We start from the raw sequence: 25,910 nt of genomic DNA, 5'->3' as shown, positions 1-25,910 counted from the left end.
GAGCTTTGTGGGAGCTGAGCCTTTCGGTTCTAGGAGCTCACAGTCCATGGATCTAACTTTTTCCCTAAGTCCTACGTGAATGCTGACACTTGCCCATTTTCTTTTGGAAACGGATATTCTTTAAGCCCGTCTTGACTTTTAAGTTATGACAAACTTCGATCTGCTATGGTCTAGGGAAAGCGTTTGCAGCTGAATGGAAGATACTGGTTGCTTCAGACTCTTGATTGGTAAACAGCTTAAAGTAATTTTCATTTAAAATTAATGATGCCCAAGAGAATGCCTGCCCCGTCTCTGAAACCTTGTTAAATGTGGATATTGGAAGGAAGCTGTGATGCTTTGGAATAGCATATGTGTAATGAAAACAAGGAAAGCATCGCGTTTATTAGGTAACATTGCTATAACTTCTGGTTTTTGTATGTTACTGCTAAATGAATGCCAGATGGTATCTTTTAGTTTTTCTGTATTTCAGTTTTGGAGTGTTTGTTATTGTGGGAAAGAAATGTAACCTTACTTTCCTACTTGATCTATCTATAACATTTGTCTAAACTGATGACTCCTCCTTGAATCACTTTATTCACTTTGCTCTCAGAGAACATACTTCCCTTTTCCTGATTTTACTCTTCTGTCACAAGGGCCTCTTCTCAGTTTTTTTAGTAAGTTCTTTTTTTTTTTTTTTTACCTTTGACCTCTTTAACACTGAAGTGTCTCTATTCTTTGTTTACACTCCCTAAGTAATCTCTTGCATGAGTCTCATGGCTTTCCACATTCTATCTCTATGTTGAAAACTCCCAAATGTGTTCCTAGGCCTGATTCCAGACACCTGTGTCTAATTACTTACTTGCCCTTTCCATTTGGTTTTCTAATAACCATCATTTCCACTGTTTAAAAGTGTTTTCTATTGGACAGTTGTGTATAGAAATATAATTCCCATTGCTACAGGCAACATGACCTGGAATTTACCTAATTTTTTTAAAGGTAAATTCCAAGATGTTGGTTGTGGATGGGGTTTTGAAATTTCAAGCAGTAGAGTAGTAAAGAACCGGGTCTGGTGAGCTGGAAACTAGTTTAATAAATGGGCCAGGAGAACCTAGACCTAGAGTTTTAGGATGTGACACTCCATTAGGCTCTGGGGATTCAGAAATGAATATGGAAATGATTACATATATTTTCATTCATAATAAAATGAAAATATTAGTATAGCAGAGGATACAGGTATATAAACCCATAATGACAACATGGTATTTATTATCTGCCTAGTAATAGTTGTGGTAAAGAATTAGGAACTCTGGGCTTCCAGGCCTTTATGTAGGAGATGCCGCCTGAGTGAGTTATGAAGGACGATTGGGTGTTTCTACCAGGGAGCTAAAAGGGGTGGGCAGGAGGTAGAAGAACATTTGTAATATTGCGGGTAGGGTTTTGGATTGGCTGTTAAAATAGCATATATATATTTACTTCTGATTTTAGTTCTGATTTTTTTTGTTTGTTTTAACCAAGGCTCTAGAACTTTGCTATCCAATATTGTAGTTAGTAGTAGCTACTACGTGTGGCTATTTAAATTTGAATTGAGTAAAATTGAATAAAATCAGAAATTCATTTCCTCAGTCATACTAGCTGTATTTCAAGTGCTCAGTAGTAACGTGGTAGAATAGTGAACATTTGCATCATCACAGAAAATTATTTTGCACAGCGCTGCTGGAACTTAGCAAGGCCTCTACCCAGAGCAGGGAACAGTTGCGATATATGTTTGTAGGGGCTTTAGTTTTGCCCCTGAGTTCCTGATGGGGTGCACAGCTGTCTGTGACACTGAATCCATAGGAAGCTTTCTGTCAAAGGTGTGAAAAAAGTCCAGTCTTATCAAACCATTGCCCTTTTATTCTGGGACTGATCACCGTTTTAAAAGAACTCACATTAACAATCTTGGTGTGTCTATTTAAAAGAGTGCTTAAAAATATTATAAAAAATTACGATCCTGGATCTTGAACCAGACTTAGAATCATAAAGGCCTATCCTCAGGAGGGATTTAGAAAGCAGTCAGTGCCCCTGTGACCTGAGCATCATCTGTCTCCTTCTCTGCTGTTCTGGAAAGTCTATGTTCCTGCAGCATACTAAGTAGCTAGAAAAGCACGTGACACATGTGTAGGTTTGAAATAGAATGACAGGTTCAAATCCTATTGATCGTGGGGATTAGGAGGGAGAGGAGTCTATGTGGTGGGATGTCTGTATATTTTAATAAGTGCGGCAGGTCTATATCCATATGTGCTTTTCATGAATTGTCATGATGTATATTTTATTTGTATATATTTGGTCTCTATGACCTTATCTCTTATCATCTTAAAAAATGTTTGGTTAGCTTTATAATATTTTCAGGTGGTAGTAAACAATTTTTAAAAATTTGTTTAAATATATTAAATCTTTGTAAATCAAATTTTAGGATAATTGCCGTTTTCGGGGTGAGGAGAGAGAGAGGGATATTACCTGGGATGTTTATTATTCTTTGTTTAACTATATTCTCCATTCAGCATAAGAAAGAATATTGTTAATCCTTTCTTGGATATGACTCTCTCTGTTACACATACACACATGCACACACGAGCTCCCTCTTCTGTGAATAGATTTATTTTGTGGTTAAAAATAGAAGTCACAAAAGTCATGAAATAATAAAAATCAGTTAATGCTTTCTTTTATCTCCTGCTAACTAGAGATTATGAAAACTTGTTTTATGTCACTGCTAATAGCTTTACATGTTAAAAATAATGTTATATACATAATCTAACTCAATCTGTTTGGATAGAGCATTTAGACGAGGCTAACACAGGGAGCCTAGATTAAAAACGAGGACCTTTCATCCTATATAGCTTAATGTAATGCCTGGATACATCCCAGAGTATATTAAGCACATAATCAGAAAGTATTGGCAAAGTCCCTTAAGGGATGGGAGAAAAAATATGAAACTATTAAACTTTACCACTGGGGAAACTCCTGGTCCTGTCAGATATTAGAGACACCCAAATCAGTACGCTAAACCCTTGATCTTGAGGCTTGCTCTTGGAAAGCATACATATGTAGTAGAGAAGCTTAGCCTACCTGTATATATGCCTGAGAGTTACTTCTGGAGGACCTTTTTTGTTGCTCAGATGTGGCCTCTCTCTCTCTAAGCCCAATTCTGCAAGGGAAATCATTGCCCTCTCTCCTATGTGGGAAATAACATCCAGGGATGAAAATCTCCCTGGTGGCATGGGAGATGACTCCCAGGGATGAGTCTGGACTTGGCATCGTAGCACAGACATATCTATCATTTTCCTATAAATGTGTCCAAAGACATATAATTATGCCCATTGTTTAAAATAAACTGAGATATACAACAAGAATCTGACTTGGATCAATTTATGGTTCATGAGAAGTGGGGAAGAATGGAAAAGACCTAGACCTTGGACAGTACGTAGAGGTACGTATGGGCTGGGGGCAGGGGAAGGGTGGTTGGGAAGAGGTGATTTGGAAATGAAAGCAGTTGTGTGTGAAGAACCTACCTATGGTAAAGAGGTTAAAGAGGAGGGGAAAAAACTTCACCGAACTATTCATTTGTATTACCTATCTTAGGCTTTAGCCAGACACTAGCTAGTCTTTAGATCTGTCCTGTGTTTTTCTACCTCCATGTTTTTGTGTGTTTTTTTCTTCAACCTGGAATCTCACCTTCTGTTTCTGTCCATTGAAACCCTGGCCAGTCTACCAGGCTCTCTTTAAATGCTTTAGCTTTTATAAAGCCTTTTTAAATTTTTTTAATTTTTATTTTTAAAGACTCTTTAATTTTAAACATACAAAAAATGAAGTGAGAGGGTATAATTTTCTCACTCCATTATCCTACTTCAATAAGCTACTTCAATAGTTAATTGCCATTTTGCCATTTTGGGGAGACAACATTTTCAAACATACCAAAAAGTTGAAAGGACTGTACAGTAACTATCCTTTAAGTAATCCACATTCAGTCAGGAAGCAGATCTATATGGGTTATTCAAAACTTTAATTAGAAAAATAGAGATGGTTAACTACTAAAAAAGGTAAAAGAGAACTCTTAAGTCTAAAGGTCCCAGAAGTAGCAGGTGCAAAAAGAGTAGCTGTTACCTCTAGCCCAAGGAAGAAGGATTAGGAGAATGCTTCTCTTCCCAAGGCTTGAATTCAGATTTCTAAAAGGGTGTGTATCCTGTTGCTTCAAGGTCTATGAAAGTCCCTGCTGTTGCCAGAAGATAGAGCCAGAACTAGACTGAGAAGCAGTTGCCTGTTGCCAGAGAGTATGGGCCTGCTGAAGTTGCTGGGAAGTGGCCTGCCAGTTCGGAGATGGGGCCTGAGGCTGAAGCTGGAGTTTGTCTGCCTCAGCAAGGCTGTCGGACTTTCCCATAGCATAAGAATAATAATGGAGAATTAGAATCTAGAAGGGACATATTTCCCTGCTGCTATCACCTTTCAGGGTCACTTCATTGTCCCCTCATAATGAAGCTTAACTTTCCAGCAGCTGCCAAAGGAGAGATGTTGTTTCAGTTTACTAAAGCTGCTGGAATGTAATATACCAGAGATAGGTTAACTTTTACAATGGGGACTTATTAGTTTACAAATTTACAGTTCTAAGACTATGAAAATGACCAAATTAAGGCATCAAGGGGAAGATACCTTCTCTGAGGAAAGGCAGCTGGCATTCACGGTTCCTTGGTCACATGAAAATGCACATGGTTGGCATCTGCTGGTCTTTCATTTCCAGGTTCCGTTGCTTTTAGCTTCAGATTCCAGTGACTTTCTTTCTGACCATATGCTAAGAGATGCTTTGGGTGCTCTCTTAGCATCTCTGGGGCATTTCTTTCTAAACTGACTACCTCTCTCTTGCTCTCTCACCCTCACTCCTCTATCTCTCTGTTTTTGCCTTTTTTCTTCTCAACAAGGGCTCCAGTGAAGGATTAAACCCACTTTTAATTGAAAGGGTCACATCTCAATTGAAATAACCTAACCAAAATGTCCCACCTACAATGGCTGTCCCCACAAAAATGGATGTAAAGAACATGACCTTTTCCGGGGTCCATAACAACTCCAAACTACTGCAGATGTTTACAAGATCTAAGTCCAATGTCACAAAGCAGGGCAATGAAGGGTAGGTTTGGAGCTGAGATATAATAAATTGATAACTGGTGCATCCATAAGCCCAGTACTTAATTTCTACAATTGTTAATTTGCTATATTTACTTTATCATGTATGTAATCCATCTGTCCATGTACCTGAAGTCCTTTTGATTCCTCAGCCTGATGATCAATTGTTGTTTTCAAATGTGAATTAAACAATGGTTATCTGCAAAACTAATCTATGATGGGAAACAGTCACTAGTAATGGTTCCCTGTGGGTGGTGGGGATTGATTGGAAATAAACATGAGGGAAACTTTTTGGAAGTGATGGAAATGTTTAGTATCTTGATAGGGGTTTGGTTTCATATGAGAATGCATTTGTCAAATACCCAATAAGACTGATGCATTTGATTTTATGTGAATTTTATTTAAAAAACTGTAAATGATAATTACACTCTAGTAAATTATATGCACATTGAAGTGTTTTGGGATGAATGAAGCATACTATGAATGCATTAAAATGCATTTACTTTGAAATGCATTAAAAATATGAGAAGGATTGATGGATGTTTAGGACAATTGATAGAACCATAAAAAAGTAAGTAAAGCAACTATAATAAAATGAGAAAATAATGTATAGTAGAACCTAGGTGATATTCATTGTATAACGCTTTCAACTTTTATGCATGTTTGAAATTTTCCTAGTAAAGAGTTAGGGAAAAATTGTTATATCACTCTGTGTTACAGTTATTTGTGTTGTTATTAGACTGATAATTAATATCCTTGAGTTCAAGGACTCTGTCATATACATCTGCATATGCCTCATAGGACATAACATGGTGTCTTCTCACAGTAGATTCAAATGAAAATGGCTTTAAAATTTCTAGGTGGAAGCTGTAACACTCATCTTTATGAAACTAATCAGTTTCAAGCTTTTGTAGCTAAGCAGAAATTCCATACATGCAAATTGTATTGGGAAAATGATTGGAAAAGTTTGTAATTCAACACTTAAAGAGTTGATAATATTCACAATTATCAATTTTTTTTGTGAATAGCTTATTATTAACTCATTTATCAAATCATCCAGCTAAATTGCCAGGTTTATCCTATATGTTGAATTAAAAATAATTTAGATGATAAAATATGTACTTCACTGAATTATTATCTTTTATTCCTATATGATGTGTTTAGTGTCTAACATGCTTGACTTCTCTGGGGAATATAGTTGGCTCCATCTACATGGGACTGCTGAGAACTGTAGATGGAGTAGAAGGTCCAGAATGTGGGCATATATTTCTCTTGCCAGTTTTATGACCTTGCTGCAGCCCATAGAATTTGTATTGTATGAAGGTAGGATGTTGTAAACCAACTAGTCTCCAAAGGTAGAACTGACTAGGTAAGCTTTGTCCTCCACAGGATTTGAAATAGTCCCCTGTTCCTTTTTTATTGAATATTTCAGTGTCTTCGTTTTCAAATCCAGTTCTGTGATACACTGCATGAGGAATTTAGGTGTTCATATGTTTAGTTTTATCTACAGCACCTGGACATGAATTAAGTTGTATCTCAGGACTCAGAGCTGAGGTTTTTCATGTGTTACCTTATTTAGTCTATCCAGGATTCAAAATTAAGGGAGGTGTTATTTTTCCATGCCTTCATAAATTTATTATTTCCTTGATGGAAGTTGTCATGATCTACTTTACAACCTACATTGTTTTCCAGTTTACAAATTGTGTGTGTGTGTAAATTGTAAGGGCTTAGAAACTTTACCCGAGTAAGTTCTTTGAATTCCTTCCATGTCATTTGCAAAAGCAAAATCACATAGTGACCTATCATTAAAAATGGTTTTCAATTGTCTGTCAACTGTTAACTCATTTATACCCTCTTTCAATTTGTTTAAACCAAAAAAATTCAAAACCACCTGATATGCAAAAGAATTTATTATTTATTATCCATTCAGAACTTTACTAAAATTTACTAAAAGTTGCCTGAAATTATATAGTCCCTCTTTCATTTAGAGTTACTTTAATTCAGTATGCTTTTGAAGTATTAGGTAGAATTAGGAAAAATTAAAATGTTATTTCAATACTTTTTTCCCAAAACAATACTATTAATAAAATGCTTTTGTCTTATATGCTTTAAATATGTTTTTTTGAAAACTTTGAGGTTTTCAAAAAACTTTTCTTATTCCGTTTTCAAATTTCCATAAAATATTGCTATAATTTAAATTGCAAAGGTAATCTGAATGTGAAACCAATCAGATCAGATTGACTTTCTGTCTGAAAAAGTATGACTTCATTTTAAAATTCAGATGAAATGAGAAGTGATTTATAAAGTGAGGAATATGATACAAAGTATGATATTCTTTCAACAAAGTAGTACACTTGGGATATTAAACTCGGACATTGAGCTTCTGAGAATTAAGGAAGAATCATATATACAAATGAGAAATTATTTGACTAGAATTTTCAGGGATGGTAAAATACAGGATATTTTTAACAGGATCAAAACTGTTGTCATGTGAGCTTCGTGTACTCATCAAGTTGCCATGAATGGTTAAGGGGGTGAATTGGGCAAAGTCAGTTCCTAGGTCTGCCTATTTCAACTTTATGTGAAATATGATAATGTGTCATCCATTAGGATTCTTTTTGATAATTATGTAGTTCCAGGAGTATGAGTTTTCGAACACTGAATTTTTTCTTATAAGTGGAAGAAGAAGAGTTATTGGTTTTAACTCGACTCCCTAGCTGTGTCACCTTGCATATATTTTTTGGTCTTTTAAGTCTCAGTTTTATCAGTAAAGTAGGGATCATAATACAGGTTGACCATGAAGTCTGAAAACAGGCGAATATATGAAATATGGTTTATTGCTACTAAATTACATGATTATGTTCAATGACATTATGTGATATGTCCAATTTGTTGTTCCTTATTAACATCATCTAGTATAGTACTCTAAACTAGGTACCAAGCACAGACCTACAGGTTTTGCAAATAGTACCTCGTTTTGTTCCTCATAACCCATAGCTATTTAACTCATGCTTCCAAATTAGCTTAAACAGTGTGAAAACTTTGACTTACATTATCTCTATGCCCAGAAGTTAGGCAGTTTTAGTGATTCAGTGACTGAGGGGAAAATACAGCAATGGGAAAACTTGAATCAGTTGAAAAGATGCCTAAATCAGTAGGACTAAGGATTAGATGAATTATTTCAACACTATTAGTGATGGCCTACTTCCTGATCACAAGGTGGCTTCACTTTCTCATGCTCACATGCGGATCTGATATCCAACAAAGAAGAGGGCTTTTCTTTTCCTTTTTTTATTGGAAAGGAAAACCTTTCCAAGAAGCCCTCAACTGACTTCCCCTCAGGTCCTGTTAGCCAGGATTATAGCAAATGCTTATGCTCTCCAGTGGCAAGAGAGGAAAAATTGACAGATATTCTAACCTTCCCATCTCCCAATATGATTGATTTTTCTTTTTCCCATTTCAAAGTTTGTGTGAAGCTCTGAATTCTGCAAGAGATTATGAATTTTAGACAAGACAATATTTTTAATAGCTGAGGTTGTTCGAAAGGGCATTATTTCTGCATTTTCTGGCATTCTCTCAGCTTACAAATAGTCTTTATAGAGCCATGTTTTAATAGAGCTTTTGTTTTAAAATAATTTGAGGGGGTTGAGAATATATCATATTTGGTCAAGGAAGATGGATTGTGTACACCATGGTTTTGGTGTGTTTCTTAGTTTCTCAAACTAATTTGAAAATTCTCAAAGGTTTTATATTTGGAAGTACTATTATATATTATTGTGTACCATAAATGATGGAATGGGCACTTATTATCTGATAATATTTCTTTAAATTCTTTGAAATATTTCCTTTAATAAAGTTGGGGTTTGCTTTGTTAATGTTACTTATAAGGAGATAACATTGTTTTCTGCTCACTATTTAAAATGTGATACTATAATTAGAATTATTTTAGCAGCATCTAAAACTTATGGTCAAAGAAGAAATCATAATGGGGATTAGAATGTATTTTGAACTGAATGATAAAAATACTGCATCTCGAAAATCTTGGGGCAATTGTGTTAAAGTGATACATTGAGGAAAATTTATAGCCTTAGGCTTAAGTTATAAAAGAAGGAAGGCTGAAAATTGCTGAGCTAGGCTTCAAATCCCAGTAATGAAAAGTTGGTATAACAGGAAATCTGTTAACACAATTTCCCACATTATATGATTATTTCTAAAGCTGTAGGAAAAAATTCAATAAAATTGACAGGCATTTATATTAAAAAACTTATCACTCTAAGAAAAAAAAACAGGACAAGATTGTCTACTTTCATCACTTATATTCAACATTGTTCTGAAGGTGCTACCTAGTGCAATAGGAGAAGAAAAGAAATAAAGGCTGTTTGTGTGATTGCAAGGGAAGGAATAAAAATGCCATTATTTGTAGATGATCTAATTTTCTACAAAGTATTAGAATTAATAAGTTTAGCAAGGCTGAATAAAAGATCAACACACAGAAGTTAATTACATTTCCATAAGTCAGTAACAAAGTTACATAATGAAATTAAAATGATAGCATTTTTAATAGTAAAAATATAAGGTACATTAGGAATAAATCTAACAAGAAATTTACTGGATTTTCATGGATGAAATTATGAAAATTTATTTAAATATGTTAAAAGACCTAAATTAACAGAGAAACATACCATATTGATAGATAAGAAGACTCAATATTGTAAAGCCGTTACTTTCCTCAGTTGAATTTGTAGGTTTAATGTAGTTCCGCCAAAATACAGCAGTTTTTCGAATGTGGCAAGTTCATTCAAAATACGTATACCAAGTATGTGGGTGTATGTCTACCTTAATGTGATATTTTACCTCTTCACCTATAGTGAACTTTTTTTCTATAGTGAACTTCAGAACTTTTCAGTAATTTACTTCCATTTCTTCTTTCCCTATCCCTGTTTAAACAGACAACCATCTTTTAATGAGATTTAAATAATGAGAGAACTACGTTATTTATCCATGTCGTTACTGTTTTTCAGTACTTTTGTTCCATTGTGTAGATCTGTATTTCTAATCTGGTATGATTTTCTTTGTGCCTGAAGGATTTCCTTTGTTTATTGTATTATGGATTGTCTGGTGATAAGTTATTTCATCTTTGTATGTCTGAAAAAAATCTTTGCTTTTGTTTATTTTAAATTTGTATTGTAGTAACATATACACAGCACAAAATATCCCATTTTAACCATCGTCATGTGAACAATTCAGTAGTATTGATTACATTCATAATATTATGTTACCATCACCATCATCCATTACCAAAACTTTTGTAGAGACTCTGTATACATTAAGCAATAATACCCATTCCTGTTTCTACTACCCCCACAGTCCCTGGTAACCTGTAATCTACTTTCTGTTTCTATATATTTGCTTAATCTGGGTATTTCATACAAGTGAAATTGTGCAATATCCTTTTGTATCTGGCTTATTTTATGCAACATGATGTCTTCAAGGTTCATCCATGTTATAGCATGTGTTAGAACTTCATTTTTATGGCTGAATAATAATCTATTGTATGTTTATACCACATTTTGTTTATCCATTCATCTGTTGATGGACACTTAGGCTCCTTCCACCTTTTGCCTATTGTGAATAATGTTGCTGTGCATATGGGTTTAAAAATATCTGTTTGATCCCTGTTTTTGATTACTTTGGGTATATAGCTGGGTGCAGAATTGCCAGGTCGTATGGTAATTCTATGCTTAGCTATTTGAGGAACCACCCAACTTGTTTTCCACAGTCACTCACCATTTTACCAGCAATGCATGAAAGTAACAATTTCTCTGCATCCTCACCAGCACTCATTATTTTCCGTTTTACGTTTTCTGTTAATAGTCATTCTAGTGGGTATGAAGTGATATCTCATAGTTTTGATTTGCATTTCCCTTATAGCTAATGATGTTTAGTATCCTTTCATGTGCTTATTGATCATTTTGCATATCTTCTTTGGGAATATGTCTATTCAAGTCCTTTGCCCAAATTGGTTGTTTGTCTTTTTGTTGTTGAGTTTATCTTTGTTGTGAAAGATTTTCACTGGGTATAGAATTGCAGGTTGTATTTCAGTTCTTTAAAGGTGTTGGCCAGCTGTCTTCTCTCATTTGCCTTTTTTCCTGCTGTCCTCCTATCTTCCTTTGTACTTTGGTGTCTATTTTTCTTTGACAGCTTTTGATATTTTCTCTTCATCATTGGTTTTGAGTAATTTGATTATGCTGTGCTTGGTGTAGTTTTCTTCATGTTTCTTGGGTTTGGTTTATAGTTTTCCATAAACGGGAAATTTTGGCCATTATTGCTTCAAGTATTTTTTTCTTTCTGTCCACTCACTTACTCCTGTTTTGGGGACTCCAATTCTATATGTAGTAGGTTGGTTCATTATATATGAAGTTGTCCTGAATCTTGTATTCTGTTCCTATCTGTGTTTTCATTTTGTATCATTCTTACTGCTTTGTCTTCAAGGCCACATTGCTTTTGCAACATCTAATTTGCTGTTTTGCTGTTAATCCTATCTGGTGTGTTTTTCATCCCACTTATTGTAGTTTTCATCTCTAAAAGTTTAATTTGGATTTTTTAAAATATCTTCCATAGTAACTAAAATTTTGAAAATATGGAAATATGAAATACGTTATAATAACTGTTTTAGTGTTCTTCTTTCATAATTATAACATCCCAGTGCTGGGTTGGTTTTCATTTAATTTTCTTCTCATTGGTCATATTTTTATGCTTCTTCGTATGTCTGGTAATAATTGACTAAATGTCAGACATTATGAAATTTACCTTGTAAATTTGTTTTTATATTCCTATAATTATTTTTGAACTTTGTTCTGGAATATAGTTAAGTTACCTCGAAACAGTTTTATCCTTTCAGGGCCTGCTTTTAAAATTTATTAGGCAGGACCAGGATAATGCTTAGTGTAGAGCTAATTATTCTCTACTCTTAAGTCAGGACTTTCATATATACTCTACCCAATAACCATGAATTATGAGGTTTTCCTGTGACGCTGGTGGGAACTGGCACTGTTTCCAGCACTGTATGAGTACGAACTGTTACCTCTAATCATTTCTGGCTCTTTTTTTCCCTGGCCTCCTGTAGTTTCCCCATATGCATATGATATCTGTATTCAACTGATTTCTCAAGAGACCCTCTGCTGTTCTCATTCTTGCTGTTCTCACCTCTCTGGAGAGCTCAATCACCTTGATCTTCCCAGCTTTTCAGCTCTGTCTCTTCAACTCAAGTTGTTTAGTGGGGTCCTTCTCTGCTGTTTACCTTCCTCTCCTAACACAGCTTTATATGCCTACTGCTTTGGTTTTCAGTTCCCACTTCCTTTCTGGTACATAGGAGTTCCTCTCTTTATTGCAAGCTGAGCTATTTAAAAAAATTTTTTACTTTTAAACAATTTCAACTTTACTGGATAGTTTTAAGAATAATACAGAGAATGTCTAAGACATTAGTATTACCTGTTGTTAAAATCCTGTCACATTTGCTTTGTCACATGTTCTCTATTTCTCTGCACAGTCTCAAACACACACACACGTACGCACTTGTTTGATTTTTTTCTGCACCATTTGTGAGTAAGTGGCAGGTATCACATGTATTTTTATACCCCTTCAGTGAGTATTTTCAAAAATAAGGACATTCTTTTACATAACTACCATGCAATGATCAAATTTATAAAATTTAACATTCACATGTACTATTATCTAATGCTCTTATATTCCATTCTACCAGTTGTCTCAAAAATGTTTTTTATAACTTCTTTTATTTTACCAGGCCAGGGTCATGCATTGGATTTAGATGTCATGTTTCTTTCTTTTCCCTTGATTTGAAATAGTTCATCAGTCATCTGTCTTTTATAACATTGATGTTTTTGAAGAGTACAGTCTAATTGTTTTGTAGTTTGTCTTTCAGTTTGAATTTGTCTGGAGTTTCCTCTTGATTAAATTCAGGTTATACATTTTTTGGCAGGAAGACCACATAAGTGGTGTTGTGTCCTTATCAGGGCATTTCATCAAGAGGCACAAGTTGCAGTTGGTTATGATGTTAATTTTTAAAAAAATTTATTTATTAATTAAAAAAATTAAGAACAAACAAAAATATTAACGTTTCATTCCGTTCTACATATATAATCAGTAATTCTCAATATCATCACATAGTTGCATATTCATCATTTCTTAGAACATTTGCATCAATTTAGAAAAAGAAATAAAAAGACAACAGAAAAAGAAATAAAACGATAACAGAAAAAAAAAGATTATATACCATACCCCTTACCCCTCACTTTCATTTATCATGAGCATTTCAAACTAAATTTATTTTAACATTTGTTCCCCCATTCCTTATTTTTATTCCTTATTTTTATTCCATATGTTCTACTCATCTGTTGACATGGTAGATAAAAGGAGCATCAGACACAAGGTTTTCACAATCACACAATCACATTGTGAAAGTTATATATGATGTTAATTTTAATTATTTGGTTTTAAGGTAGTATTCACCAGCTTTCTCCACTATAAAATTACCATTTTGTCTTGCAATTAAATAATCTTTGGGGATCTATTAAGTATCTAATCAGCAGGGCTTATTTTATTCGATAGTTTACATTAGAACATGGAAAGTGTTCTGGTTTGCTAGCTGCCATAATGCAATATACCAGAAACAGAATGTCTTTTAAAAAGAGGAATTTAATAAGTTGCTAGTTCACAGTTCTAAGGCTGAGAAAATGTCCCCATTAAAACAAGCCTGTAGAAATGTCCAATCTAAGGCATCCAGGAAAAGATACCTTGGTTCAAGAAGGCCGATGAAGTTCATGGTTTCTCTCTCAAGTGGAAGGGCACATAGCGAACACAGTCACAGTTTCTCTCTCATCTGGAAAGGCACATGGTGAACACGGTCAGGGTTCCTCTCTCATCTGGAAGGGCACACAGCATCATCTGCTAGCTTCTTCTCCTGGCTTCCTGTTTCATCAAGCTCCCCAGGAGGCATTTTCCTTCTTCATTTTCAGAGGTCACTGGCTGGTGGACTCTGCATCTCATGGCTATGTCGTTCTGCTCTACTCTCTCTGAATCTCTCATTCTCCAAAATATTTCCTTTTTTATAGGACTTCAGAAACTAATCAAGACCCACCCAAATGGGTGGAGACACGCCTCTACCTAATCCAGTTTAACTACTCTTGATTAAATTACATCTCCAGGGAGATTATCTAATTACAGTTTCAAACATACAATACTGAATAGGGATTAGAAGAAACAGCTTCCTTTACAAAATGGGATTAGGATTAAAATGTGGCTTTTCTAGGGTACATACATCATTTCAAACCAGCACAAAAGGTTTGTTTTTCTTTGGTAAATGTTGATTTGTCCCTAATTCTGCAAAATTTAATAAAAGGGAATGAAGCAAAACAGGTCTTTTAATTTGATTTCTTAGTTTTTGAGAACAGAGACTACTCTAGATATTTCATAATGCGGAATTATACTGTAAAGATACACATGATAATAAGAAAAGGTTGAATTTTAATCAATTAGCAAGACCTCAGGGGAACTCATGAAAACCAAACCAAATCTTGCAATTTCCTGCCACCCCTCAACCCCCATCTTCCCAAGGACAGGAACAAATAGAACAAGTGAGCCACTTGGAAAATTGAACTGGTGAGCTGCTTGAGAATCAAAGAAGTTTATAGCTTCTGTTTTATTTAACTGCCTTCTAGCTTCAGGACTTCACATATCTTATTCTAGTGTTTCACTAGAAATGAGACTTGGCTTCTTTTAAATCTTTCTGTTTTTCTTCCTGCTCATAACTATCTGGGTCTACCATAGTTCCCTAGAGAGAGAGAGAGAGAGAGAAATTAAGATAGGTCTGGGAGGTTATCCCATTGTTGTTTAGGCAGAGCTTTTCCTGCCAGGCTCTTTCATAATTTGTTTACCAACCTTTAAATTTGTCTGGTGCCCATTCCCCATCCATTTAAGTGTGGCAATTGGAGAGAAATCATGATATTCAGAACACATGTTATTCCTTTTCATAGCATAGTCTGTAGCTAGCTCCCTTTATAGTAAGGTTGATGGAAGGACAGTTTCTCATAAGTGACTCCCAAAGATATATTTGATAGTATGTACCTTCATCTTGCTTCTTCATCCTACCAGAACAAAGCTGTACTCTCTACTCTGTAGGCAGTGTAAGCTATGTGACTGACTTACTGAGTAATTTTCGGAATATTAATACTGTTATACTTATTTAAATTTATTTTAAATAATGATAATGTTGAAAATTGGTATAAAACTGGGACACAGATTTTCAGTGATTTAATACTGGTATCATGCATTCACAGTACAATTTCTGTGAACCTAATAATTGTGACTTAAATCTGCCCTATTAATTTGACCTGATTAAGAGATATGCATGTAACAGTATATTTCCTTTTATTTTTCTGATGTTATAACATCAGCATTTAGCATTTTCCTTAAAAAGGACTATTTAGCACTTCTGTGCAGACTGTAGACTATTTGCAGTTAGCATTTTCTGTAAGCCAAACCTAGCCCTCCTGCAATGTAAAATTTGCCTTTGAAAATTTCCTGCATTGAGTATCATTTCTTCAATTGTTCTTGTTATTTAATGTGACTGAAATATTAGTAACTAATTATTTAAAGTGAAGTATTTAAGTTAATTCCATGTATAATTAAAAATTTTAAATACATTAACATTTTACAACATTGCTGTTGGGATTAGGACTATTTGTGTTTGATGGTCAAATACTTCAGTATAATATTTGATATTTGGATAAAATGCTATTTTTCATATCAAGTATATTTGCTTGAAATTTTAGAGAGTATATACTGGGGAGCTTGGAAAATTTTTATTTAACATAAAATTATTTGATTGTTTTCAGGTGTTAAAAATGCAGAGCAGTTTTTGGAAATCTGTCAAACTTATATGACTCTTAGGTTTTGCAGATTCACTTCCTTTAATGATATTCTTTTGCACCTGTACATAAAATTTTGACGTCTGGATCATCTCTTTATGGTACTTGAAATGGAATGAAGAGGGGGAAAGAGATGAGATGCCCTCTCAAATTCTTTTCTAGAGGATGTAAAACTGTCCCATTTCCTTTAAGCAGACTCTCCCAAATGTTAAACTATATTTCACAAGAGGAAACCTATCTTTATCTTAAGGTAAAATACTTTCCTTGTACACTGTATGAATTGTTAAGTGTGTTGACTTTTAAAAAGCTATCTGAATGAACCAACTATTTATAACAAGCTCAGGCCAGCAAGAATCTTTTGGGAAGGAGATATAGATTTACTGAAGTTGAAAACTTTTATAAAGCAAGATTACTTTAGAGACATGAAGTCTGGGTTTTGGCTTCAGAAAATAGAACCTTGAAAATTCCTCTTTAGGTAAGATTGTACATAAAACTTTGAAATATGTGTCTAAAATGAATTAAGCTACCATTCTGAATAGAACTTATTGCCAAGGGATTTTTAAAAAGCATTTTGGTTACTGAATTGTGAAACAGATATATAGTAAAAGCTTAAACATCACATGGTCATTTTTTGGTTTTAAAACTACCCAACCAAAACCATCCCTGCCAATCCTAAAGGATATTTGGGGCATTATATAAGATTCTACAAAGGTTCCATGTACTAGGATAACACTCCAGAGGTTTACAACCTCCAGATGGGTCCCTGGGGTCCCTGAACCAGATAAGTCCTGAAATGCAGAGGGACCAGCCTCTCCAGAACATCCATTAGTTTCATCCCCCTATGCTCTATTATTGACAGCCCCTTCCAACATGAAAGAGTTAGAATGAGCATAGCTCAAATATTCCTAAAGAGTGAAAAATATCAAAGGTGATGGTGGAGTTATACAGCGAAGGTAGGATTTAACAAACGAGTATGATTGCTAAATCATTATATAGATATTTCTTTTATTCTTCAGTACCTTAGAGCAGCTAGAAATAAAAGCCTAAGATGATGGAATTGTAACCCATATGAAACTCAAAATCTGTTCTACAACTCATTGTTGAGATGCACTTTGAAATGTATTGCTTTTTGTATATATGTTATTTTTCACAAAAAAGAGAAAAGAAGGAACAGTGTAACAGAAGATAGGATTTAACAAATTAGTATGACTGCTGAGTCATTATATTGGTATTTCTTTTGGTCTCCAGTGTCTTGGAGCAACTAGAAGAAAAAAAAAAAAAGAAAAATCATGGAACTGTAGCCCATATCAAACTTTAAAATCTGTTCTATAACTCCTTGTTAAAATGCACTTGGAAATTTATTGCTTTTTTGTATACATGTATTTCTTAATTGAAAAAACATTTAAAAATATATATGGGTATAAAAAGGAGGGGGCCACTGAAAGTGAAAGCACCATGGGTGTCATTATCCTGTTTCTTGCCGCACCAACCTTGACATCTTTCCAGCCTTCTGCTCATTGGTGGCCTATAGGCTACAGCAGCCACTAGGATGTCAGTTGTTGGTTGTGCCCAGAGCGCTTCAGTTCTCCTCTGTAAGGATATATAATAACTGATTGGTGTCTCCATTTAATAGAAGAAAATGGAGGCTGAACAGCCAGAGGAAACCTTCCCCCAAACAGAAACCAATTATGAATTTGGGGGCCATGCAGAAGATATGGAAGAAGAACAAGCATTTAAAAGATTTAGAAACACTGAGGAGATGGTTGAGTTTCACATTCTACTCCAGAACAAGAATGTGATTGGAAGAGGAGGTAAGAACATTAAGGCTCTCCATACAGACTACAATACCAGTGTTTCAGTCCCAGATAGTACTGGCCCTGCATGCATATAGAGTATCAGTGATGATATTGAAACAGTTGGAGAAATTCTGAATAAAATCAACCCAACCTTGAAAGAGGGCCTACAATTGCCATCACCCATGCAAGCAGCCAGCTCCTGCTCGAATCTGATGCTGTGGAATTCATAAATTACAACAGTATAAAGGAAGCGACTTTGCGAGTTGAGACTATTGATTCATCAGAGTCTGGCAGGAGGAATTATTGGGGTCAAAGGTGTTAAAATAAAAAAACTTCGAGAAAACACTCAGATGACAATCAGCAGTTTCCAGGAATGCTATCCTCATTGCACTGACCAGGTCGTCCTTATTGGAGGAAAGCCTGATAGGGTTGTAGAGTGTGTAAAGATTATCCTTGATCTTATATCTGAGTCTCCCATCAAAGGAGGTGTGCACCCCTGTGCTTCCAATTCTTTATGATGAAACCTATGATTATGGTGGTTTTACAATGATGTTTGATGGCCGCCATGGACGTCCTGTGGGATTTTCCCTGTGGGGAAGAGGTGGTTTTGACAGAATGCTTCCTGGGCGTCCAATGCCTCCATCTAGAAGGAGCTCTCATATGAAGATATTTAGCCCTTGCTGAAGACCTCCTCCTCCTCCTCCTGGAAGAGGTGGCCTAAGTGGCAGCAGAGCTCGGAATCTTCCTCTTCAACTACAACTACCACCACCTGGAGGAAGAAATCTAATGGCTTATCACAGAAGAGAATTATGATGACCATTATGACAGGAGACCATTATGATGGCATGGTTAGTTTCAATGCTATTAAAACTTGGAATGCTGCAGTAGATACATGGAGCCCCTCAGAATGGCAGATGGCTTATGAACCACGAATGGCTATGGATATGACTACTTCTGTGTAGGGGAATCATGGGCTTATATGGTGATCTCAGTATACAAGTAATTGTTGCCAAAGATTTGGCTGTATCTATTATTGGGAAAGGTGGTCAGCAGATTAAACAAATCCATCATGAGTCGGGAGCGTTAGTTGAAATTGACAAGCCTTTAGAAGAATCCGAAGATTGGATCATTGCCATTACTGGAACACAAGACCAGATACAAAATGCACAGCATTTGTTTCAGAACAGTGTGAAACAGTATTTAGATGTTGGAGGATTCTAATGCAAGATATTTTTTCTTTTTTGTAATGTAAAGCAGTATTATGGGAAATTTTTCTAAGACTAGTGAAGAACTGAAGGAGTCCTGCATTTTTTTTTTCAAAATCTCCTTCTGTTTAAAAAGCCAACATTCCTCTGCTTCAGAGGTGTTCTGCATTTGAAGTGTAGCAAAATCTTTGCTGTTCATCAGATGTAACGTTTTAGCTCCTTAAAAACAGTGGCATGGGAAAAAGGGTGTTTAAAAACTAGCTTTGAAATTTTCAAACAGCAGCAGAGTGAGTGAATTTTATTTTTTGTTCATTGTTGGTGATAAAAGAGATCCCCCCCAGGTAATTATTGGCAACACCTTGCTTTGTGGTCACTGTAACATTTGGGGTGAGGGGTGGGACAGAGAGAAAGATGATAGTTCACATGTTCCTGGCATCTATTCAGAGCAGTGTGCAGAGTGTAATGCTCTTTTTTTTTTTTTGGCTTTTAAAAGGGGAATTTAATGAGTTGCTGGTTTACAGTTCTAAGGCCGAGAAAATGTCCCAATTAAAACAAGTCTATAGAAATGTCCAATCAAAGGCATCCATCCAGGGTAAGATACCTTGGTTCAAGAAGGATGATGAAGTTCAGGGTTTCTCTCTCAAGTGAGACAGCACATGGTGAACACAGTCAGGGCTTCTCTCTCGGCTGGAAGGGCACATGGCGAACACGGCATCATCTGCTAGTTTTCTCTCCTGGCTTCTGGCTTCATGAAGCTCCCTGGGAGGCGTTTTCCTTCTTCATCTCCAAGGGTCGCTGGCTGGTGGACTCTCTGCTTTGTAGTGTTGCTTTCTCTGAATCTCGTAATGCTGTTTTGTAAGAAACATTTTATGATTTAAAAAATAAATTTAGTGAACCTATTTTGTAGTGGTCGCTTTTTTTTAAAAACAAAAACAATAATTTTTCAAATGGCTGAATTCTTTCACTCCATCCCTAAACTAAACACAGTTTGATTTTCAGCTCCTCTGTTGGATCTAACTATTTCTCTTCTTGGACATGGGCAGAATACCTTGGCAAATTCAGTTCTGGTGACTTGATGGTTTGAAAGACCATAGTTTGGGAAGATACAGATATTCCATCATATATATTCATGCTTATAATAAGCTGGGGGGATTTCTTTGTTTTTGTAAATTGTTGCCCCTCTACTTTGCAACAGTATTATTAATCAGAAAATGCTTGGTTATGGAAGTGACTGAGTAAATTCTAATTATTTTTATTGAATTATTTCTCACATAGATTTCAACTGTCAACCTGCAAGTGTCTTATTAAACTTTGTAATGTATGTGTGTGTATATATGTATACATATACATACATATATATAGTTTTTCCATTGTATGCAAATTGAAAGAAAAAGATGTACCATTTTCTCTGTTTTATGTTGGATTATGTAGGAAATGTTTGTAAACAATTCAAAACAAAGATGAAAAAAAGTTGCTGCGATGGTGGCTCAGTGGCAGAATTCTTGCCTGCCATGCTGAAGACCTGGGTTTGAGCCTACCCATTTGGGAAAAAAAAAAAGGTTCCTATGGATGTTTTGTGTAGTTTCTTGGCATTTGTACTGATAGTTCAAAGTTTACTTCCAAATAAGGAAAACTTCCATGATCCTAGAAAAAAAATATGGTTATAATAAGTTGACTATAAAAACTATTAACTAGTGAATATTTAACCTATGTTCAATTACAAATATAAAATTACTTATTGTGTGTCCATAAAACAGGAAAACTCTTGATGCAAAATTAGAAATTGTGCTCCTCATTGTAATATAACAACTAAGTTAAGAGCTAAAATGTAAGAGTTTAGAATTTGTAGTTATTGTCTGGATTCTTAACCTAAGTGAGAATAATGGTCATCCATTTAATGTTAGGACAGTTAACATTTTTTTGTATTTTGGTCCTGTCTATAGTAGAGAATAGTACATTTCTAGACTATTTATATTATGTAATATAGAGAAACAATCATTGTGTCAAGGATTCTAAGTTGTTCAGTTTCAGCAATTATCCTTCTGGGCAGCCCTCCTTTGCTATAGTTTTCAGGCATGTATCATGGAATTATTGGTGGCAGCTCTTTATGTTTGCCTTTTCATTTTAGCCCTCCACCAAGCAGACTATTTTTAAATAATATTTTTATTGTTAAATATAGCATATATACAATGAAAAGAAAGAAAAAACAATGATTTTCAAAGTACATTTCAACAGGTAGATACATAACAGATTTCAGAGTTTGTTATGGGTTACCATTCCACTATTTCAGATTTTTTTTCCTCTAGCTGCACCAAAACACTGGAGACTAGGAGAAATAATTTCTTTCTTTTTTGTGAAAAATATATACGAAAAGCAATACATTTCAAAGCACATTGCAACAATTAGTTGTAGAACAGATTTCAGAGTTTCGTATGGGTTACAATTCCACCATTTTAGGTTTTTACTTCTAGCTGCTTCAAGATCCTGGAGACTAAAAGAAATATCAATATAACAATTCAGCATTCATACTCATTTGTTAAACCTTACTGTCATGGTCAGTTTCATATGTCAGCTTGGCCGAGTGGTGGTGCCTGGTTGTCTGGTCGGGCAAGCATTGGCCTGTCTATTGCTATGAGGACTTTTCATGGGCTTAAATCATGACCAAGTTGGTTGCATCTACAGAGCTAAGGGGAATGTCTTCTGCAATGAGTTATGCTTAATGTAATCACAGAAGACTTTTAAGATGGATTCAGAAGAGACAGTCCCTCTTCCTGCTTCAGCCAGCCAGCTTTTCCTGCAAGTTCGTTGAGGACCTTCATTGGAGCTGCCAGCTCATGGCCTGCCCTACAGAGACCTTGGATTCTACATCCCCATAGTTACATGAGACATTTTTATAAATTTTATATTTACAGTTATCTCTTTCTGATTCTCTCTCTAGAGAACTCTAGCTAATACACCTACCCTCTCTGTATGACTCCACCATCACCTTTGATCTTTCTCTCACTCTTTAGGCATAGTTGGACTGTGCTCATTCTAACTTTTTCACTTTGGAAGGGGCTGTCAGTAACATAGGCTAGGGGGATGGAACTGGTGGATGTTCTGGAGAGGCTGTGTTTCTGGACAGAGACCGTGGATTCTTCTGCTGAATGCTCAATAACCAATTCCTCAGACACCAGGGTTTTAAAGAGAGAAAGTTTATTACTACACGTGTAGTAGGAGAGCAGTCAGCCTACCAGCCCAAAATCTGTCTCACCAAGTTTAGGGGGTTCAAGGCTTTAAGGATTTTAGCAAGGCCAGGTGAAGTCATTTTGGATAGTAAGTTTCCAAGCAGAAAAGGAGACAGTGTTATCATTATCATTTCAATAAGAACATAAGTTGAAAGGAAGGGAGGCAGAGCTATTACTTTAGCAAGAGGAGATGAAGTCATTTCAGATAGTAAGTTCAAAGCAGAAATGGATACAGTATTAACATAAGTTGAACGAAAAGGAGGCAGACCTCTCACTTCAGTACTACAGGTGTGACCCAAAGGAAGGGAGACGAGTTATCTTTCAGTAGCAGAGCTTGGCAGATATGATTTACAAATGTAAGGGGCTGAGGCTAGTTAAGGACTGACTTCATCAGCATTAGGGCCTTTTCCCTACAAGAAAATGACCAGATAAAGGGTAATCAACTTTTACAGTCACAAAGGCACAAGACAGGGGCTTTTATAATAATTTCAGGTATCTAGACAGCTTAATTATAGTTTAGGGCTTTTAGTTATTCCCCTCTGTCTATTCCAGTATCCCCCAAAGCAAAAGGAACATCTGTATAATGAGTCAGTTATATGAGTTAAAGCACTGGAGACTAAGAGAAATAATTTCCTTCTTTTTTCCCCTTAAATCCTGATTTCTCTGTTATAGCTGGCCCCTCTACGTTTCAGAATTTACTTGGTCCAGGGACCCATCTGGAGGTGGTAGGTTTCTGGAATGTTACCCTAGTGCATGAAATCTTTGTAGAATTTTATATAATGCCCTAGGTGTTCTTTAGAATTGGCTGGAATGGTTTTGGTTGGGGTTTGGCAAGTTATGGTAGTGTCTAACTGACGCTTGCATAAAAGTGACCTCCAGAGTAGCCTTTTGACTGTATTTGAACTCTGTCAGCCACTGATACCTTATTTATTACACTTCTTTTCCCCTTTTGGTCAGAATGGCATTGTTGATCCCATGGTGCCAGGGTCAGACTCATTCCTGGGAGTCATCTCCCGAACCACCAGGGAGACTTTCACCCCGGGATATCATGTCCCGTGTAGGGTAGAGGGCGATGATTTCACTTGCAGAGTTGGACTTAGAGAGAGAGGTCATACCTGAGTAACAAAAGAGGTGCTCCAGAAGTAACTCTTAGGCATAGCAATAGGTAGGCTAAGTTTTTCTGCTACACACCTAAGCTTTACAAGAGCAAGCCTCAAGATTAAGGGTTTGGTCTATTGGTTTGGATGTCCCTAACATTTAACACAGTATCAGGGGTTTCCCTGGTGGTAGTTTAATAGCTCCATATTTTTTGTCCCATACTTTTAAGGGACTTTGCCAATACTTTATGATTATCCAAGCAGACTATTTTTAAAGGATAAATTTTAAAAGAGGATATGGTCATGACTCATAAAAATATAAAATGAGTCTGTATAAAAATTTTTATTCACGAGGGAACCAGTATGATATTATTTCCAGTTCAAAAGAGAATTGAAAATACCACATATTTATAGTCACTTAAGGAATGCTGATAAAATTAACAAATGAATGCAAAACTGACAAAAATGATCTGCAGGGCAATAATCAGCTCATTCCACAGGACACAGTTGCATCATTTCTGTGGACAGGATTCATCTACATATGTATCTTTTTATTTTTTTTTTTTACAGAGTTGTAAAATAAGCTGGTCAATGATGGACAAATAGATGGGTTAGCCAGGACAGCTATTAAATTTCAGTCTTTTACATTTTCTTCTTATTGTTCCTTACTGGTTCCATCTCTTGCATTTCATATTTGCTTGATTTCTGTAGTTACAAGAGAGAAATTATTTCATATTAAGTCAGTTATTTCAATTTAGTTATGGAAATGCTGTGAGGGCAGGTACCCTGAAATGCATGGACCAGTGAATGAGTAAAATGATGTTCTTGGTACAAATGAAAAAATTGAATGATTGGAACCTGTGTCTTGATTCAGAAATTAGAAGGAAATAGGACTTTTGGAAATCTAATCTTAATTTTAATTGCAGTGAAGAAACCAATTATTTGAAGGGATCCGCTCTAATATTTTGAAAGCAAGAATCCTTTTCTAATGGAAGTAATTTCTCCTTTCCTTATTTGTTTTATAAATGAGAGTTTTATATGCCAGATTTTTAAAATTAATTTAAAAATTAAAAAAAAATACCAAAAAGCACTAAACAAACGCAAACATTCGTAATTTTTTATCATTCTGTTCTACGTATATAATCAGTAATTCACAGTATCATCACATAGTTGCATATTCATCATCATGGTCATTTCTTGAAACTTTTGCATCTATTTAGAAAAAGAAATAAAAAGAAAACAGAAAAAAATTCATATATACCATACCCCCACCCCTTCCCCTCACCGATCACCAGCATTTCACTCTAAATTTATTTTAACATTTGTTCCCCCTATTATTCATCTTTATTCCATATGTTTTACTTGTCTGTTGATAAGGTAGATAAAAGGAGCATCAGACACAAGGTTTTCACAATCACACAGTCACATTGTGAAAGCTTATCATTATACAGTCATCTTCAAGAAACATGGCTACTGGAATACAGCTCCACATTTTCAGGCAGTTCCCTCCAGCCTCTCCAGTACATCTTGACTAACAAGGTAATATCTATTGAATGCGTAAGAATAACCTCCAGGATAACCTCTCGACTCTGGAATCTCTCAGCCATTGACACTTATTTTGTCTCATTTCACTCTTCCCCCTTTTGGTTGGTTGAGAAGGTTTTCTCAGTCCCCTGATGCAGAGTCTCAGCTTATTCTAGGGGTTTTCTCAATCCCTTGATGCTGAATCTCAGCTCATTCCAGGATTTCTGTCTCACGTTGCCAGGAAGGTCCACACCCCTGGGAGTCATGTCCCACGTAGACAGGGGGAGGATGGTGAGTTTGCTTGTTGTGTTGGCTGGTGAGAGAGGCCACATGTGAGCAACAAAAGAGATTCTCTTGGGAGTGACTCTTAGGCATAATTTAAAAAAAAATTTATTAATTTAAAAAATTTAACAAACGAAATAAAACATTAACATATATAATCAGTAATTCACAATATCATCACTTAGTTGCATATTCATCATTTCTTAGAACATTTGTATCAATTCAGAAAAAGAAATAAAAAGAAAATAGAAAAAGAAATAAAACGAAAACAGAAAAAAAAAAAGATTATACCTACCATACCCCTTACCCCTTGGTTTCATTGATCACTAGCATTTCAAACTAAATTTATTTTAACATTTGTTCCCTGTATTATTTATTTTTATTCCATATGTTCTACTTGTTTGTTGACAAGGTAGATAAAAGGAGTATCAGGCGCAAGGTTTTCACAATCACACAGTCACATTGTGAAAGCTATATCATTATTCAGTCATCATCAAGAAACATGGCTTGGCGGGCCGCGGTGGCTCAGCGGGCAAAGTGCTTGCCTGCTATGCCGGAGGACCTCGGTTCGATTCCCGGCCCCAGCCCATGTAACAAAAACGGAGAAACAGAATACAATAAAAACAAGAAAATGTTTAAAAAATGTTTCCCTTTCTTCCTTCCTTCCTTCCTTCTATCCTTCCTTCCTTCTCTCTGTCTTTCC

At 35.6% G+C, this 25,910-nt stretch overlaps 1 protein-coding gene and 1 pseudogene across 9 annotated transcripts in view; both read left to right on the top strand.

The window, feature by feature from the left end:
* Positions 1–25,910, top strand: part of WDPCP (WD repeat containing planar cell polarity effector) — a 486,016-nt gene that overhangs the window by 758 nt on the left and 459,348 nt on the right. The gene's annotated exons all lie outside the window — the stretch shown is intronic.
* Positions 17,541–20,675, top strand: LOC143660890 (heterogeneous nuclear ribonucleoprotein K pseudogene; annotated as a pseudogene).

Source organism: Tamandua tetradactyla, chromosome 17, assembly GCF_023851605.1.
Source record: "Tamandua tetradactyla isolate mTamTet1 chromosome 17, mTamTet1.pri, whole genome shotgun sequence".
NCBI lineage: Eukaryota > Metazoa > Chordata > Mammalia > Pilosa > Myrmecophagidae > Tamandua > Tamandua tetradactyla.
This window is presented reverse-complemented; position numbering and strand designations above follow the sequence as displayed.